This window comes from Leptosomus discolor, chromosome 5, assembly GCF_034619465.1.
Source record: "Leptosomus discolor isolate bLepDis1 chromosome 5, bLepDis1.hap2, whole genome shotgun sequence".
Lineage (NCBI taxonomy): Eukaryota > Metazoa > Chordata > Aves > Leptosomiformes > Leptosomidae > Leptosomus > Leptosomus discolor.
The window spans coordinates 43104696-43122780 of NC_141395.1; the positions used below are offsets into that span (position 1 = coordinate 43104696).

An 18085-nucleotide genomic window follows, 5' to 3' on the forward strand; every position below is an offset into this window, starting at 1 on the left:
GGCATAGGTGGCTGGAGACATCCCTTTCTCCCATGAACACTGGTGCTTGGTCCTTTTGCTGCCATGTGGGGCTTTGGAAGGACGATGCTGTGCAGGTTGGATGAGTGCCTTGCAGCAGGTTGTTGCCAGGTGTGAGTTTGGGGTGGATCATTTATTTACCAAAAGGAAAAAGTATTCTTAGGTCAATCTAATCTGTGATTTTCCCCCAAATCCAGGGTCCAGACTCAGCCTGTCCTTCCTCCTGCTTTGGAATAAAACAGCTTTTCAGAAATTGGATGTTCTTGCTACAGTTTCAAAAACCAAACTCCTATGCTTTAGCTTTCACCTTTTCCATTTTTACTGGCTAAGACTCTTTGCAGCATTGGGTTGGCCACCTCGACCACAGGGTGGGCAATGTGGGAGGAGGGAGAGGGCAGTTGAGACAACACTTCTAGGCCTTGTTCCTTGCCCATGGACAGCCCAGGCAGGCACACCCTGATCCTTCTCCAGGCCTCTCTTCTGGCACCTGGGGAGGACAGGAGGGATGCAAACAAGGCCAGAAGCTGGCAGGGCAGGTTTCTCCCGCACCAGCAGGAGTATCCCCATCCACATGGGCCAAGCAGCAGCAGGGAATGCCCAGCCAGCGCTGGCAACACGCAGTGGTCTGCAGTGGGTTTGCTCTCCACTGAACGTCCCCTGGCTTTTCCAACCTCACACTGTCCTAAGCCACAGGCAGCTGCCGAGACCTTCCTGGGCTGTGGGGAAGATGGGAACTACATGAGTGGAGCCACCCAGGTAGATGTGGGTCAACATTAAATGCAGCCAACACGAAATGCTGTTTGGATTCAAGGTTGTCAGAAAGGCTTGTTTCCACCAGAATACCAGAATGGACCAGTTCCTGATGGTGTCTGGTTGTGTTCTGCAAGGATTTCTGAGATTTTTATTTGCTTTTCGCATAGGATGAGTATAAATATCCAAATCTGAGTCTGAGCGAATGCTCCTGGGATGGAAGCAAAGTTTTCCATCAGTTTGGATTAGGATATGCTTGGGCAGCTGTACGGAAGAGCAACATGACCTTGGAGAAACCCAGCAGAAAGTACCATCTGTTTCCTCAGTGAGTGCAGCTCTGCTGGTGTTGAGCTCCATTTTTCTCCAGCCAACCTTCAGTTGGTGGAGTTTACTCGAGCAAGGCAGAGTGGAGGAAAATCTGAGAATGAGCTGCAGGCCTTGACCTCTGCTAGGTAAAGAAGACTCATCAGGGCTGCAAAACCCCATCTTTTAGGTGCTCTGTGCACCAGGGCAAGGTATGTGCACAGAGGCAATTGCAAAGATGGATGTCTCTGGTACTGTTCCCATCCTGCAGGAAGGGTATGAAATGAAGAAGCTGCTTGAATAGTGCGTCGGAGGATTTGGTGAGAGCCAGGGCAGTACCCAGTGTTATGACAGTGAGATGCTGTCAGGGCTTCCTTTCCTTCCAGGGCTTCCCATGCTTTGTATCCTGCCCTGCACCTTTCTCTTGGTGAGGCAGTGGCTCAGATGCCTGCTAGCTGAGACCAGCCAGGGCTTGGGTGACCAGTATCCAAGCAGAATGGAATTTACTGTCCTGCTAGAAAAGGGTGATGTGACCATGGCATGTACTCTCTGATCTCCTCTCTCACCTAGGCGCTCAACAGCTTTGTGCTGGTGGTGACATCGGAAGGACTGATATTTTACTCCTCACATACGATTCAGGACTATCTGGGATTTCATCAGGTTGGTGGCCACCTCTTACTTGCTGTGGTGGGTTTGCAGAGTGGATTTTTTCCTTGGTGGTGGAGAATAGCCCCAAGTTCCCTGCAGGGAGGAAGCTCTGCAGGGGTCACAGGGTGTTGGGGGGGCTGCGTGGGGCTTTTCCTTGGTCTTATGAATTTGGACATCACGGTGCCAGTTGTGGTCACTGGGAGGTGTTAAAGCAACTTCACTAGCACACAGATGCTTTCCACCTGAAGCTGAGAAAACTCAATAACAACTAAGTGTTATTAAGCAGGTATTCTTTATTGCAGCATGGGGGATAGCTCCTTCCATACGTGCGCACCCAAGTGTTAGGATTCTTGCCTTATATTTACAGCTTTCATGTTTATTCATTTCATTTTGAAGAAAAGGTTGGGTTATTCTAATTATTTCCAGGAATTCATTAACATAAGTTCCTCCCATAGTCCCACCTCAGTCTGCCCAAGTTAGGCCTCTGTCAGGGGTCCTTGGTGGTCGTTGGGGATGAAGGTCCGAATCTTCCTCATGGTTGAACTTTTTAACTTGTCCTGTGGCGCATGCCCTGTACCATCCTGGGTCTTTTCCAATTCACAGAACCAGCTGTTGCTAGTGTCCCTCCCTATCTCTCCTGCTTAGTCTTTTGTGTTCCTTGAGCCCCACAGTCTAATTAGAGGATTCCACCTGGTGTCCTTTGCTTGGCGGATTCTGCTTCATTTTTGTCTTTAAAGTGTTAGCTAGTCCACAATGGATGTATGTATAATGGTTAGTACAAATCAGCCTCCCTCCCTATCTCTAAAGGTTGGTCAGCAGTTCTTTTCTAAAGGCTAGTTTTCTAAAGGCTAGTTAGCCATTCTTTATTACACACCAGCCACGTTGACAGGCTACCAGTTTCAAGGCCCCATTGTGTAAGGCCATGGTGAGCTGTCTGATGTTCCCTGCCCCATTTGCCTTTGGGCACTTGCTCCTCTGGGTGACCTCTGGTAAATACCATAAAGCTCCAATGCTTTGTGGCTATCTGGGCACCCAGGTAATCTGGAAGGCACCAGGTCAGATTTATGGGGAAGTCGGACTTAGCTACAATACTTCGATTACTGTGTTTTGGTGTTGCTCCCACACAGCTGACTTTCCCCAACATCTGGGGTAGATGAGGACTCTCCACCTGGGCAGAAGTAGCAAGTCCCAGACCAGGTGCCTTGTCCTCTTGGGAACGGTACAGGGATGGGATGCTGTTTTGTTCCCAAACCCATGTTTTCATCTCATCCTGTAAGTCAGCACTAGGATTTTGAAGGACACCATGTTATGGGGATGAGTGTGTCAGAGGGGAGCTGTATTGCTGATGCTAGTGACTCTTTAAGATAGCGGAAGGTCTGGCCCAACATGGGCAAGGGGTCCTTAGAGCCAGATGTGCCGTCTGTCCCACCAGCATCAGCTCTAGTGGAAGGTGTCCAACCTCATTCAGCCAGGGACCTAGCTGAGCACCAAGGGAATTGGATAAGATATGGCCAGTTGGAGCTGTGACAGGCTGTTTCCAGGTGGGACATGAAAAGTGGCACCTGGAGACAGGCTGCAGAGCTCATGCGTTGCTTTTTTTCCTCTAGACAGATGTCATGCACCAGAGCGTCTTCGAGCTGATCCACACTGAGGACCAGCAGGAATTCAGACACAACCTCCACTGGGCCCTCAACCAACCCTGCACTCCCAAGGGTGAGCTTTCTCCAGAAGACAAACATGGACTGGGAGCCAGGCATCCTGGTTGGCATGAGGTGTGTAGCTCCCTGCATACACCAGGAAGCCTAGCTCCCTGCCACTGTGCTTGCATGGGGCTTGAGTCCTTGTGGCTCAAGCTATGGGTCCATCCAAACCACTGTGGCTTTCCATGGTTTTTTGTTGCTGTGCTCTGCAAACTGCCACAGCCCCTGATGCTGGAGACCTCCAACCCTTGCTGGGGACCCTTGCTTGCTCCTTTCCCAGTCCCTCTCTCCCACAGAGGGGAAGAATCTCAGCTCTTCTGCTGTTGCCTACAAGCCAGATCAGCTGCCCCCAGAAAACTCCTCCTTTCTGGAAAGGAGCTTAGTGTGCCGCTTTCGCTGCCTCCTGGATAATTCCTCTGGCTTCCTGGTGAGTACAGACCTGCACTGTGACCTCCGCAGCAGGAGAGGTGCAGGCTTACCCCAAGGGGTCCATGCCACTGCTGGAGCATAAAAGTTGGCCTTGAAAGACCTGGCATTCCTTTCTGCCATGTGCAGCACCTGCCTGTCTCAACAAGGAGGTATTTCTGCTGTTTTTCATAGGTTTGGTCTGTACCTACAACCTCTCCATGTGGGTTTTCTGTCAGAGATGCTGAATATTGAACAAAAGTGATTTTCCTCCACACGTTTTGCTGGGTTTTTGTATTAAAGGCTTGTCTTAAGACCAAGTAGGTGGTGTTCATCCCTACTCCTCTCTGCTGCAAGTTAATAGGGTTCTTACCTTCATAACCACAGGTGTAACAACCCCATTTCTCCCTCTCATCCTGCTTTGGTCTGGAAACTCAATACAAAGAGTCTTGATTGTCCCTTGTTTAGAAGCAATACTGTGATCCCTGATGGGGCTGTGATACAGCTCAGGTGAAATGCAAAGCAGCTTGTGCATTGCGCGATGGCCTGATGCAACAGCAGCATGTGCTCAGTCCTGCAGCTGCAGTGTGTCCAAGCCCTGGGCTGGCAGTGAGCTGCTGCAGGGGGAGAAAGCAGTGGGTTGCTGCTACAGGGAGCTTAGCATAGCATCCCTTTGATCCTCTGTCTTATTTTTAGTGCGGATCACTGGAGTCGCAAGGGACAAGTCACAAGGGATTATTTGCATCAACTTTGCAGCGAGATGGCTTGCTTTCCATGCAGCTCTCCTCCCTCTCTTCTCTCTCTGTCCCATTTTCTGCATGACACTGAACTTTTCTTCTCTTCCCAGGCTTTAAACCTTCAAGGCAGAATGAAATTCCTTCATGGGCAGAACAAAAGGTCTTAAGATGCGTCTGCACTGCCACCCCAGCTTGCTCTCTTCGCTATCTCCACCCCCTTGCAGCCCCCATCCATCCTGCAGATCCGAACCAAGAACATGGTCTTCAGGACGAAGCACAAGCTGGACTTCACCCCCTTGGCATGCAATGCCAAGTAAGCAGCAGAGCTGATTTGAAGGGTGATGCTGCAGGCTTCCAGCGTGCCACTGCATACCCTGCCTGGGTGATGTCCCACACTGGCTCTGCCTCTGAGCTAGGTGCATTCTTGGTCTCCTGTAGGGGTAAGATTGTTTCGGGCTACACTGAGGCAGAGCTGTGGATGTGCGGCACCAGCTACCAGTTCATCCATGCTGCCGACATGCTGTACTGTGCTGAGAAGCATGTCGGGAGTAAGAGTCCCTTCCCTGGTCACTTGCACCCACCTCTGAGGCTGCTGAGTGGGCTGGGACTACGGGCAGCTCCGTTGGTTGCTGTGTCAAGCCTGGCAGCTCTTTCCCCACAGGATGCTTTGCTTTATGCTTTGCTGTGATGCTCTTGTCACTGCAGGGAGCTTGGGGTGGAGTGTAGTGAGGGGTATTTAGCTGGGGTGGTGTCCCCTGCATGTGCCAGCCATGCTACTGCTGTAACCTCACCTGCTTACCCTGGCTGGAAACGGCAGTGTCGCTGGAGGTGACCCTGCCTCTGGCAACGTGCTGACAGCCCTCAGCACGCATGCTTCCTCTCGGCAGTGATGAAGACGGGCGAGAGCAGCCTGACAGTCTTCCACCTGCTGACGAAGGAGAATCGCTGGAAGTGGGTGCAGGCTAACGCCCAGCTCATCTACAAGAACGGCAAGCCCGAGTACATCATTGTCACACAGAGACCCCTCGTGTAAGTGCCATCTGGGTTAGCCCAGGCTGGGATGGGACAGGCTGGCTTTTTCCATCGGTGTGGGCTCTGGGACACCCTAAGCAGGACAGGATGTTTGATTTGTCATGGCTTCCTGTGCCATTTTAAAGGAGTAGTCATAGGACACTGTGCTTTGATGCCGTTCAGCCTCATCCCCCTCTGCAAGCCCACCCTGCAAGTATGGGAGAGTGCTGAGCAGTGCCCTGCACCTCACATCCCTGCCCCAGTATCCTGGGCAGTTGTCCAGACTTACCCTGGGGAGACTGGTGGCTGCTCTCCAGCAGCTGTAGGGACACGTGGGTGGAGGAACAGCAAGGACCTCAAATGTGGCTGCTGTCTGGCAGCAGCCCAACAGCCCTGTCCTAAGGGATGGCTGCAGCATAGATAAGCAGGGCAAAGGAGTGACTTCTGTCTGGCAGAGCTCTGTTACTCTTTGCATTTTTAAGTATCCTCTTGGTCATGCTGAAGATGTGTGTTTTTAAGTGTGTGTATACATATAAAAATATGTCTCTGTGTGTGCATTTGTATGTAAACGCATATGCAAATGTAGATGTGTGTGGTTCTGCTCGATACATGCACACTGGTCATAGCAAAGGGGCTTTGGCTTGCAAGAATCCCAGTTATCCATTGCAGAAGCACTTTGCTGGGTGTGTTTGTTGCACATGCAAGCCGCAGTCTCCGCTTCCTGCCCTGCAGGGATGAAGAAGGAGAGCACCTCCGGAAACGGTCCATGCATCTTCCCTTTACTTTTGCTACAGGAGAGGTGCTCTTATACCAAAGCGCTTACCCTCTCCCAGGCTTCCCTGACCCTTTTCAGAGGAAAGGGAAAACCAGCAAGTCCAAGAAGACCTCTCACAGCCATGGAGGGCGCTCCCAGAAGAATGGCATTGACCCCAGTTCTCTGCTGGGTGCTGTGATGCAACAGGACAAGGCAGTGTACGCCTCCCATCCAGCTCCTGCACCTAACCGCTCCTTCAGCAGCCATTTTGTGGACCATTTTGAGGCTGTGCCTTTGCTGGATGCAGGAAGAGATGCCTGGAGTATGGGTGCTGCTCCAATATCTTCAAGGGGGGACAGCCTCAAAGAGGAGCTGGTAGATTTACAGCAGGAGGACCCTCTCTTGGCCACCCTGGACTCGCTCTCAATTAAGAGTGACGAGAGCTGTTCCAACAATGAGCTCTTCAGTGCACTGGAGGGCCTGGGCTTGAATGCTGAGGACTTGGAGCTCCTGCTGCTGGATGAGAAAATGGTGATGGTCAATATGGGCCCTGACCACACCCTGTCCCTGAACAACTGCCTCACCAGCAACGAGATTGTCTCCTACATCCACGCCACTCTGGTGAACAAGCACGAGGAAGAACAACAGGTCTGTTCCCTGCCAGGCACATCACCGAGCTGACATGGAGGCACCACTGCTTACCAGGCCCTCATGGAGAATGAGGACTTGCAGTACCTGACCCAGCATGTGGTGCAGCCCAGTATTGCCCCAGGCCAGACCCCTGCTTTGCCATGGGAACAGTCTCTCCACTCTGTGCCAGGGCAGCCGTGCCCACAGCTGTCAGAGCTGGCTGAGGAGAAAGAGCCGGCCAATGGGTCACCATGGAGGCCAGCTGGGGAGGAGGGTCTGCTCTGCTTCCTCCAGACAGCGCAGGGCACCCCGTGGGACAAGGCGTCCGGCTCACTCCCAGGAACATCCTGCCCACAGGAGCCACCCAGGGCTCGGCAGCTGGAGGGTCCTTGCCATGCGTCCCACCCAAGAGGATGATCACCGGTCCTTCTCCCTGCCCAGCCAGTGCCAGGGCTGCATGGGACCACCCAGCCAGATGAAACACTGTCACTTGCTGATGAACAGGTTGTGCGGCCACAGCCCTGACTGCTTCACACCACCTTCCCAGCAGCAGGCCCAGCCCGTGGCAGGATTATATTTCCCCACTCCTGCGGTCCCCAACTCAGCCTGGTTTTCATGGTATCAGCCAAGACTTGATCTCCCAGCGCCAGGGCTGCCTGGGTTCAGGCCCCAGTGTGCCGACAGTAGAATTTAACCTGAGTGGATTATGCAGCATGGAAACTGTGGGCAGCAGGGGATCCCAGGAAGAGATGGCTCTATACTCCAGTTTCCCCCCACCCTCCTCATACCAGCTTGTTCCTGAGAAGCAGCTGAGCCCTGTTCCCTCCATGCCCCAGGACCCTTTTCTGAGCTCAGCTGCAGGGAGCATCAGCAGCCCGATGGAGACCCCTGTGAACTTCTATGGGACATTCACCTCCACGCTGAGCCAGGAGAGCAGGCACATGGTAAGGGCCTTTCTCCACTCTTGTGCTCACTGTTTTCTGTGCTGCTATTTCCTGGAGGTCTCAGCACAGGGAGGCATGCACTGTCTGGTTGGTAGACAAGAATCGCTTTGTTCTAGCCAGTGCATGGCCAGAAATGAAGACTTCAGGAGCTTTTCTTTGCGCCAAGAGTTGAAGAGCAAAAGACCAGAGTTCTGGGTTCTTCCCTTTAGAAGGTGGCTGTCTCTGGGTCTGATTTCCATATGGTTTGTTTAATTGCCATTTTTGTACAGGGAGTAATTCCAGCCATGCACTGGTAAGCTTTGATGGGTGGTACAAAGCACATGAGAGCTGAAGATCTTCTGTGCCATAAGGTCTTTCCTTTGTGGAAGTGTCCCCTGGCCTGTGCACAACCCCTACTGAGAGCCCATCCAGCTGCTGCTAGCCCTCCAGCATTGGATCCAAGTGTCACAGTGCCCTTCAGGGTTGTCCTCACAAGTGACTCCCCTGGGATTGGGGCCAACAGCCCAAACTAGGGCTGCTTGGGGAGAGCATAGGGGGTGAAAGCTGCCTGGCCCTTTCCCTTCTCCGTGATGTAGATGCCATGCATGTCTGTAAGGACCATCAACTTCCTGGGCTGGTGCTGGTAGCATGGTGAGCTGGTCTAGGTCCTGGAGGAGCCCATCTCTGCAGTGATGCTTCTCCAGCCCACGGCACCACCGGGCAGGGTGAGATGTCTAGGGTCAATCTGTCCTGCCTTCCCTGCTTACCCAGCTCTGCACTGGCAATTACTGTCACCAGGGCAGCTTGCTTCTCAGTGCCAGGCATCTTCTGCTACTGGAAGGGTGCCCTGCTGTCTCACAGGAATCTCTGTGTTAAGCTCTGGGGTCATCAGATGCTGTCAAAGCATCTTCTGCTTCTTCCTGAAGGCCATACCCTGCACCTTGGGTCCTGCCGTTCTTTGTCTCCTCCAACTTGATACACCAGGCACCTTCTAGCTCTGTTGAAGAGCTTAACTCTGGCCCTGCCTAGGGGTTTGGGAGCTTGTAGGACCAGTGAAGAACAGCCCTGACACATCTCTAGAGCTTGGTGGCCATCTCATTTGGCTGATGTGGTTTTTGGCTTGTCAAGAGGAGTGCAGCAAGGGTGTAAGACCCAGGTGCTTGCTTCAGATGCAGTCCAGATGCCTGTGATTTACAGATAGGTTTCATGAGTGAGCTTCAGGGCTGTGATACCTGGTCAGGTTCTGCAAAGGTCAATTAGCAGATCAGTATGTGAAAATTAGTGCCAGCTGAGGAGGTTAGATGCACTTGCCCTCTGTGTGCTTTCAGCCTCTTGTCAATGAAGCAATGGGTTGGCATTTGCAAGAGGGGACCTGGTGGAAGGTGTGGGGATGTGTATGGGGTTGCTGCTAAGGCCCTGTACCACGAGGGGTGGTAGAGCAGAAGCAGACCTAGCCCCCCTCCTGCCAGCCTCCTCTAGGCATCAGCCTGACCAGTACTAGTAAAACACTGCAAAATGCCTCAACACTCTGTTCCGTCTCTTCTCCTAGCCCGAAGGTGGCTGTCTTTTGCCCAGCTCTAACATGGGACTCCCTGAAGACCGCCCAGTGCTGGGGGGGAGCCTGGCTCCCCTCTGCTAGCCACACCACCGGGCAGAAGTGCTGCCAGATCACCCTCATGCCTCCAGTGGTGAATTCCGTCTCTAGGAAAGAAGATCTGGAATGGACAAAGCAGGACTGTTCCCCAAGGAAGGAGCTGCCTTCAGGTTGCAGATAACAAACCTTCCCCCTGCCACACGCATCCTGCCATTGCTCTTGATGTTGATTGCTTTGGCTCAGCTAGGTGGTTTTGCCTTTTTTTTTTTATCGACTTTTCACCATCCTGCCTCTGCCAAGGCTCTGTGTGCCAGTCTGGTGGAGGTGTCCTTGGCCAGGGAGGGCAGTAGCAGGCAAGCAGGGGTGGAGGGCAGATTTCCCAAGGGCACGGGAGCAAGCTGGGCTGTAACACAGGTCAGCTGACGTGTGCAGCTTCATGTTGTTCAAGAGTTGTGTGGCTCTTGGTCAGCTGGAGGACCTCGGAGCACATTTGTCACTTGCCATCTCACCCTACCCACCTGACCTCCTTGCTGTTGTTTCTTTGGTGGGGTGAGTGTCTGCACATCTTACTGAGAGTCAGCTTTGAAATGTTTGCACCTTTTATTGTTGCTGCTGTCTTTTAAATGGTGTTTGGAGACTAACTGTTGCTCTGGAAAGAAAAAAAAAAAAAAAAAGGGTTGCTGTCTATCACTAGCCAGGCTGCTGTGTTGAAGGTGTGATGTTTGTGTGCCAAATCCCATGCTTTGCTGCAAAGCCAGGGAGTGAGCTCCTCATCTCACCAGTCTTTGCAGTTCTGCTGTTAACTGAGTGCATTTTTTTTGGTGCATTTTGCCAGGCTTCTGGAAACCTGGGCTGCTTCTGTGGCAGTCACTTGGCTCCCACAGTTTGGTAGTCCCTGGCTGTGCCTGTGGAAGGCAGCCCTTGCCCCAAAGAACAGGCAGGTTTATGCTGGCTAACGCCCTCCAGCTTCACCAAAGCTTTGCCATTACATGCATGATCCAACACGGATGCAAGACTTGTGTGTCCAGGGAAAAAAAAAAAGACAGGAAAGATTTTCACCTCTGGTATTCAATTTCCTGCTATCCCAGCCAGGCACCTGTGGCTGTGGCCACGTTGTACAGATACTGCCTGTTTTATAAAAAAAGCGAACCCTTTTTGTGTTCTTGTGTTGCACTGGTCCTTCCCCACCCCAGGTTTCCCTGTGTCCCAGGTGTTCCCATTTGTTAGGATCCAGATTAGAGCTCCTGTAGTGAATGCCCTGGTGTTTGCTGTACTGTATGTGATGTGCAGAGGTTGACAGTTTTTCTCCTGGGTGATGGGGTCTGAAGTACCTGAACAGGCAGTGAGGGTCATTCTCAAACAGCAGGAGCAGGCTGGCATATAAGCCATACCTTGCACTTGTGTCGAAAAAGATTGCAGGTAAGTTGTGGAGCTGCCTAACCTAAGAAAATTTAAGATTGACTGTACCAAAAAAAAAAAGTTTTGAGTAAGATAAAGAAATAATTTTAGAAATTATTTAATTTCTTTTAGAAATAAAAGAAAAATTAAGTACTCTACCAGTACTTAATGTTAAGTACTGGTAGAGTGATACTTTCCCACAGAAAATAAATGCAGCCCATATGTATGTATATAATATGAGTTGACAGATTTATTTTTATGCTGCTTCACTGGAGGAAAAAAACACTCTTACCTTCCCAAAGTAGCATCCTATGGAACGGGACAAAGAAGCTGTTCAAAAGATCAGAAATACAGCAACCGTTTAAGAAACCTGGCAAAGCATCACCCCTCCTCCTGCACGTCCAGCTTTGGTTTCTTGTGAACTTTCTGTCCTTTTCTTTTCAATAAATGGTTTTGAACCTCAACCCCTGACATCTCCCTTGCTGATTGTGTGTCTCTTCCCAATCTCAAATATGTCAGCGTTTGGCTGGCTGCAGCATTGGAGCCTGGGTCTTGCTGCTGGCAATGCGGGACGGCAACTGCACATGATGGAGGCAGGCAGGGCTCACCCCTGCATGATGTAGGCAGTATCAAGCTGTGCAGTCAAGGTAGCTAAAAGACCTCCTTCTGTGTGTTTTCCCCCACCAGAGGAAGGCAGAGCCCCTCAAAGGCTCCTACAAAGGAGCTTTCTCAGCTTGTACTTGCTTTTCCCTGTTCCTGGGAGTATGCTGAGGTCAAGCAATAGAGAGATCCCAGCCCAAGGACCTATGTCCACTGCCTTCAGTGAATAGCTGAGGTTTACAGGGCTGGAGAAGGAGGCAGCTGAGCTTCCACATTAGTTTGGTGTGCAGTCGGGCTTGGGCAGAAGGCTCTGGCTCCTGCCGGCCCTGCCTGTAAGAAGCCCTCTGCTCAAGGAGATTCAAGCTGCTTCTGGGTGATGCTCATCCCCCAGAGAAGAAAATTTCCTCTGTGTACAACTGCTTTTGGTTCAGTTCTGTTGTCCCATCTGATGCTGGGGACTGCCATGTGCAGGATGTGTAGCCAGGAAGAGCTGAAGATGAAGCCATTGTTAGGATGGCGGGCAGCCAGGAGCGCAGCCACCCCACCCCAGCAGCACTTGCAGCCCTCAAGGTGCCAGCTGCACACCACTTGTCTTCCATCTCTTGCCATGGACGTGCCTGGAGCCCCACAAGTACCTGAAAGGGCGCTTTCCAAAGCGCTGGAGAGGTTGGTGGGCTGGGCAGGGCAGGGCTGTGCAATGGGCACAGCCGCTGCCTGTCTACCTCGTGAGCATCATCCCTTTATCGTGGGAATATCTTTGGTTGGCTCCAGAGGGTGATGCCACCTGGTCTTCAAGGTGGGTTGTGGACTTGTACACCCTGCGGATGTGGCATTTCAGAGGGCTCATGGGACAGCCTGGAGGTTGGTTGTGACTTCTCTCTAAAGAAAGCGAGCTTCACGTGCCCGTTCTGTCCTTTGGGAATCAACAGGCACATGGAGAGAGGTGATAGGGTGGGATGGTGAACCACGGTCTCTCAAAAGAAGCAAGCCAGGGGGTTAAAATCAGCTGACATACCGAATACTTAAATCCTAGTAGGTTTAAAGAGCTGGTACCCAGGGATATTGCAAGAAGCAGCAGAGTCTCTGATCTGGTGATCTGGGTATCTGATGATTTTAAAGGAATGGGGAAAAAGAGAATATTCTGCCAATATTGAGAAAGAATCAGGTGGTATAACTAGAGACCAGCAGGTCAGGTGGGTTTATGTGGACCAGGGCAAATTCTCCAGAAGAGCAGTCAGTTGCTCTAAAGTGATAAGGTGGCTCTTACTATTCAGTGGTCTTTATGCAAAATAAAATTTGAGTGTGTTTTTTTTTCCTCGTTAAAAAATCATCAGAAACAAGTTTGAAAATAACTGAGAAATTTGATGGAGAAGGGTGTGTGTGGTTACAACAGGTTTCTACAAGAGCTTTTTCTCATCCTGCTGACTGAGGTGGGTTGATCCTGGCCAGATGCCAGGTGCCTACCAAAGCTCCTCCTCAGGGGAGAGGAAAAAAAAATATAACAACAGGCTTGTGGAGTTGAGATAAGGAGAGGGAGATCACTCAACATTTACCATCACGGGCAAAACAGACTTGACTACAGGAAAATGTAATTTATTACCAATTAACTGAGAGAGGAGTAATGAGAAATAAAACCAAATCTTAAAACACCTTCCCCCCCCCTTCTTTCCCAGGCTTAACTTTGATCCCAATTTCTCTCCCTCCTCCGCCCCCCCCCCCCCCCCCCCCCCCCCCCCCCCCCCCGCCCGAGCGTCACAGGGAGGAAACAGGGAATGGGGGTTGGGGTCAGTTCATCACTCTGTTGTTTTCTGCCACTTCTTCCTCCTCAGGGGGAGGACTCCTCACATACTTCCCCTGCTCCAATGTGGGGTCCCTCTCACAGGAGAAAGTCCTCCATGACTTCTCCAGCGTGAGTCCTCCCATGGGCTACAGTCCTTCATGAACTGCTCCAACGTGGGTCTCCTTCATGGTGTGCAGTCCTTCAGGAACCGACTGCTCCAGTGTGAGCCCCCTCCATGGGGTCACTAGCAGCAAACCTGCTCCAGCGTGGGCTTCTCTCTCTCTCCACGGGCCACAGGTCCTGCCAGGAGCCTGCTCCGGTGCAGGCTTCCCACGGGGTCACAGCTTCCTTCAGGTATCCACCTACTCCAGCGTGGGGGCCCTCCACGGGGTGTAGGCAGTCATCTGCTCCACCGCCTGTGGGCTGCAGGGGGACAGCCTGCCTCACCATGGTCTTCACCACAGGCCGCAGGGGAATCGCTGCTCTGGCGCCTGGAGCATCTCCTCCCCCTCCTTCTGCACTGACCTTGGTGTCTGCAGGATGTTTCTCTCACATATTCTCACTCCTCTCACTCGCTGCAATTACTGCTGTGCAACAACTTTTTCACTCTCTTAAATACGTTATCACAGAGGCGAAAAACGCTGTCGCTGATTGGCTCGGCCTCAGCCAGCGGCGGGTCTGTCTTAAAGCCGTCTGGCATTGGCTATATCCGACACAGGGGAAACTTCTAGCAACTTCGTACAGAAGCCACTCCTGTAACCCCCTCCCGCGACCAAAACCTTGCCACGCACACGCAAACCTGTTACAGTGACCAGATTTAAGAAGGTATCTGTAATATGCAGAACCAGAAGCTTCCTCTGGGGCCAGGCCAGGAAAGCTGTCTTTCGTATTGGAGTTTGAAATGTGAGCTTGGCTCAGGTTTGGGGTAAAAGTGCGAAGTTTTCTATGAGATCAGTTGTGCAGCCTTGTGTATATAAAAATAGATAATTACATAGAGATATATCAAAATAGAAAATGTATGTATTTATAAAGTGTCTATAGACTATAAAATGTCTTTTAAGACAAACTAGCTGATACTTTTCCCCTGTGTTGATTTTTATCAAAATTGGAAATTAGAAAAAACACAGGCTTTTTTTTCTGAATATTAAATTTTAGAACATTCCCACCCCTACTTGGCAGCTGCTTTTCCACAACAAAATAAGGCAGTGCTGTAACGTTTCTCAAGTTTGATGGAAACATGCTGGAACAATTCGATCTCTTACGGTTTGTGTGCCCTGCTCTGCTTTTTCTCTCTTTGTCCTCCTAAGGAGCTGGCTGTGGACAGCACCACGCATGCTGATGGGGATGGAGGGACGGCCACTCTTGGCACTGCGGCACAGGCATCAGAGCGTCCTTGCAGCTGCAGGTCACTGACTTCCAATGGTCCGTTGAATCCCAGGTGCTGAGAACAGCCCGACTGCTAGCAAACTTTCTCCTTGAGCCAGGTCCTGGATGTGCAAGCAAATCATATCATCGCCGAATACCCTAACTGGTTTCTCCTCTTCCTTGTCACTTGCCTCCACAGCCCCAAGAGCTTTCCAGCAGCCAAATTGACCTAGGGAGGACTGCAGCCCTCCTGGCTCTGTCACCAAGGCACTGTGCTTCACTAGACCATGGTGTCAATTTGTCTCGTGCTGTGTTTCTGTGAGGCAAAAGCCATCATCTCTGCAACAGGAGGTACCCTGCAGCAGGTGCCCCCTGCTCTCCAAGGAGGCCAGCACATCCATAATTCATGCCCATCCTCACACCAGCTGCTTCTTGTCCTCCCCTGGGCCTTATGGCAGTGATTTGCAACACACGGGGCCAGCCCAGAGAGCCTGGCTGGAGCAAAACCTCCCACGTGAGCTGCAGCAAAAGAGAAGCTGCTGTTCGGCACCCCAGTATCTGCAGCCTGCCCTGAGCCACGGTGGTAGAAAAGGGGGGTCTGGCAGATGTGCTGTTGTGGTCTTGCTCGCACGTCTGGGGTGAGCGCTGTCTTGTGGGGTGCATTAACCTCTCAAGAGCTGGATGAGCCTGAAGAAGGTATGAGAAAAGAGCATGGAGAGATTTGGGAATGCTTGTGTAGCTCTGGCCTTGACTTTGTCCACGGAAGGGCAGGAAGAGCTGCGGTGCCTCCCAGCTTGAGCCTCCTCGCAGCAGGGTAAGACGTGTTTGGGTGGCCTTGCTCTGCCTGTACTGGGGAGGTGAAAGTCCTACACTGGGCACTCTGCTCTGCCTGCACCCTCCATGCACTGTGCTCTGCCTCTGTGCCCCAGGCCTGCTGTCAACTCTGAAGTGTGGTTGTGGGCAGCCAAAAATATGTAATTTGCATGTGGATCCAAGAGAGCTTATTGTTAGTCAAGTTAATGTTTGAATAGCCCAAGCAAAGACTCATTTATGTCCAGTTACGGTCCAGTTGGGTGCCTCGCCAGCACTGGTGAGGTGCAGCCTCCTTGCCTGGGGAGATGGAGCTCAACGGCAAGGAGAGGCTGAACCTGGGTGAGCCTTGTGCCCTCCCAAAGAACAGCCCCTGCTGTCCCCTCACCCGTAGCAGGGGATGCTGGCTGTCCTGGGAGCAATGGTGAGAGCATCGGGGTTCTGTTTATGCCCTGCGGGGTTATAGCTGGGGAGCGAGCAGATTTAGCACTTCTAATAGCATGCACACAGGGGAGGAGGAGAGCAAAGGGGATTTTTTTTTTTCTGCATCTTTCTCCTTTACCCTCATGCCCACCATTTTCCCAAGCTGCAGCAAATGCCAGCCAGGGCTAGGGGTGCATGAGTTGCAGCCTGCAGCAAAAGGGGCTCGTGGCTCAAGCCAGCTGGGAGAATAACATCTGATGCTGCCTGCATCCATGAGGCTGAAAACACCGGTCCCCAGGCAGCATCACAGAGGCTAGGAGCAGATGTCTCCCAGGGCCCCAAGGCAGCGGAGACCAAGGTAAATATTTCTATAAAAGCACAGCCTGGTGTTTGCCCACACCACCTACATGCACCATGCATTATACATGGGGGCCAGAGCTGTGGGCAGCAGAGCAGAACGCTTGCTGATGGTTTATGCATTAAATAGAGATGAATGAGGATGTGGGGAGGTGATGTTGCTTCACACCTGGCCCATGTCCTCTTGGCTGGCTGCAGCTCAGTGCAAGAGCCATCCTGAGCTCCTGTGGTGGCCAAGAGGAGAGCTGCAGACCGGTGCTGCGTCCTGACTTGGGACACCTGGGACAGTGGGTGTAAAGTTAACTAGTGTGTTCCTGAGGAACAGCTGAGACACCTTCCACTTTGGTTTAAATAATTAAAAAAACAACTTTGACAAAGTATTAAGTCTCTTCTAATATGTGGGTGCTTCAGAACATCTGGAATGTGCAAAGCTTTGTACCCAATATCCAGTTGAGAGGCCAGCCACGTACACAACCTTCTGTGCCCATGATTTTCACGAACGATGGGCTTTAGATACCAGTCATCTGCCCAAAGAAAAACATTTGTGTATCCTTTCAAAGGTCCAAAGACTTTCTAAGCCTGGCTGGCAATATAAGGAATGATGGTACACATCATCCATCATCCCGAAAGGAAAGACCAGCTCACAGCTCACAGCTAGGAGATACTTTTGAATAATGGGATTGTTATTATTATATATATCATTATTATTATTTTCTGGACCTAGGAAAGTTGGATTTAGATGGGCTGAAACTTTTTGCTAAATGTGTGTGCCACAAAAAATAATCTCAAATCTAATGTGAAATCTTTCTAAAGGGAATGTTTTCAGCTCCACTGTTTAATTACTTCACATTGAAACTTACTTCAGTTTACTTGATGGGTTTTAGAAAGCTAGAGTCAGAACTCATCACTCTGTTTAACCTCCAGTGAAACATTTCTTTTCAACCCAGAGCACGTTAGCTTTTATATTTCTTACCTTCTGCGAAGTCCAAGAGTCTTTAATTTTAGGTGGGCTGGAGGAACACCTACATGGGAGTGATCTAAATCACCAGAGGTGCCTGGGGACCAGCAACAAGACAGGCAAGGACCCACGCTGCTGACGTATCTGTCACTGAAGATGGTAAGAGGGTGAAATCAGCCTCTCCTATGACAGTCTTGCTGGGTACCAGTGCAGGGCTAGTAGACTGGGGAGGCTAAGAAGGAGCATCCACCCTTCTCTGGCATTGATTCACAGATGAGCACTGTCAATCGGTCTTGCTTGGCTAATGTGTGGCTGTGATAGGGTGGTTCTCAGGAATGCGAGGCTTGGCTTCTGCAGAATCATCCCTTTCTTCTTAGGGAGGTGAGGCAGGCTGCATTACTTTGCTGATTTGTACCCTCACAGAATAACTGAGGTCATGTCTGTTGGGTCCCTTCTCCTGAGACTTTGCTGTTTCAGGACAGAGCAGAATTAGCTTTATGCTAAATTCTAACTAGCATCTGCTGGTGTTGGAGTCACCTGGTTACTTTAACGCTGTTTCTCGGCTATAACCATGTATTGCTGTCCTCACCTCGTCTCCTGTTATGTGGGCAGCCTGTTGGTGTTCTGCAATTGTGAGAAGCTCCTGCCTTTCCTAACAGATACACTGTTGTTCTGTTGCTGATCGTGTCCCAGGTGTCTTTCCACTGAGCAGAGAGGTGCTCTGGGGCTGTTTTGGTGACATGGTATCCCATGTCTGCTTTGAATTCTGCACCCCTCCCCGCCCCGTCATTAATTTGCCTCTTCCTGGCCAGCTGTTAGCAGTGGTCACTAAACCCTCATGTGCACCTGAGAGGATTTCCAAACTGAGCAGGAGGACCAATTTTCACATCTACCTTGCGCAGTCCTCTGCACTGGTGCTGG

The 18085-nt window shown here is 51.2% G+C and overlaps 1 pseudogene; it reads left to right on the forward strand.

Annotated features, from left to right (window-relative positions):
- The window catches only part of LOC104350361 (aryl hydrocarbon receptor-like), a 57122-nt pseudogene that overhangs the window by 24392 nt on the left and 14645 nt on the right, over positions 1-18085 (forward strand).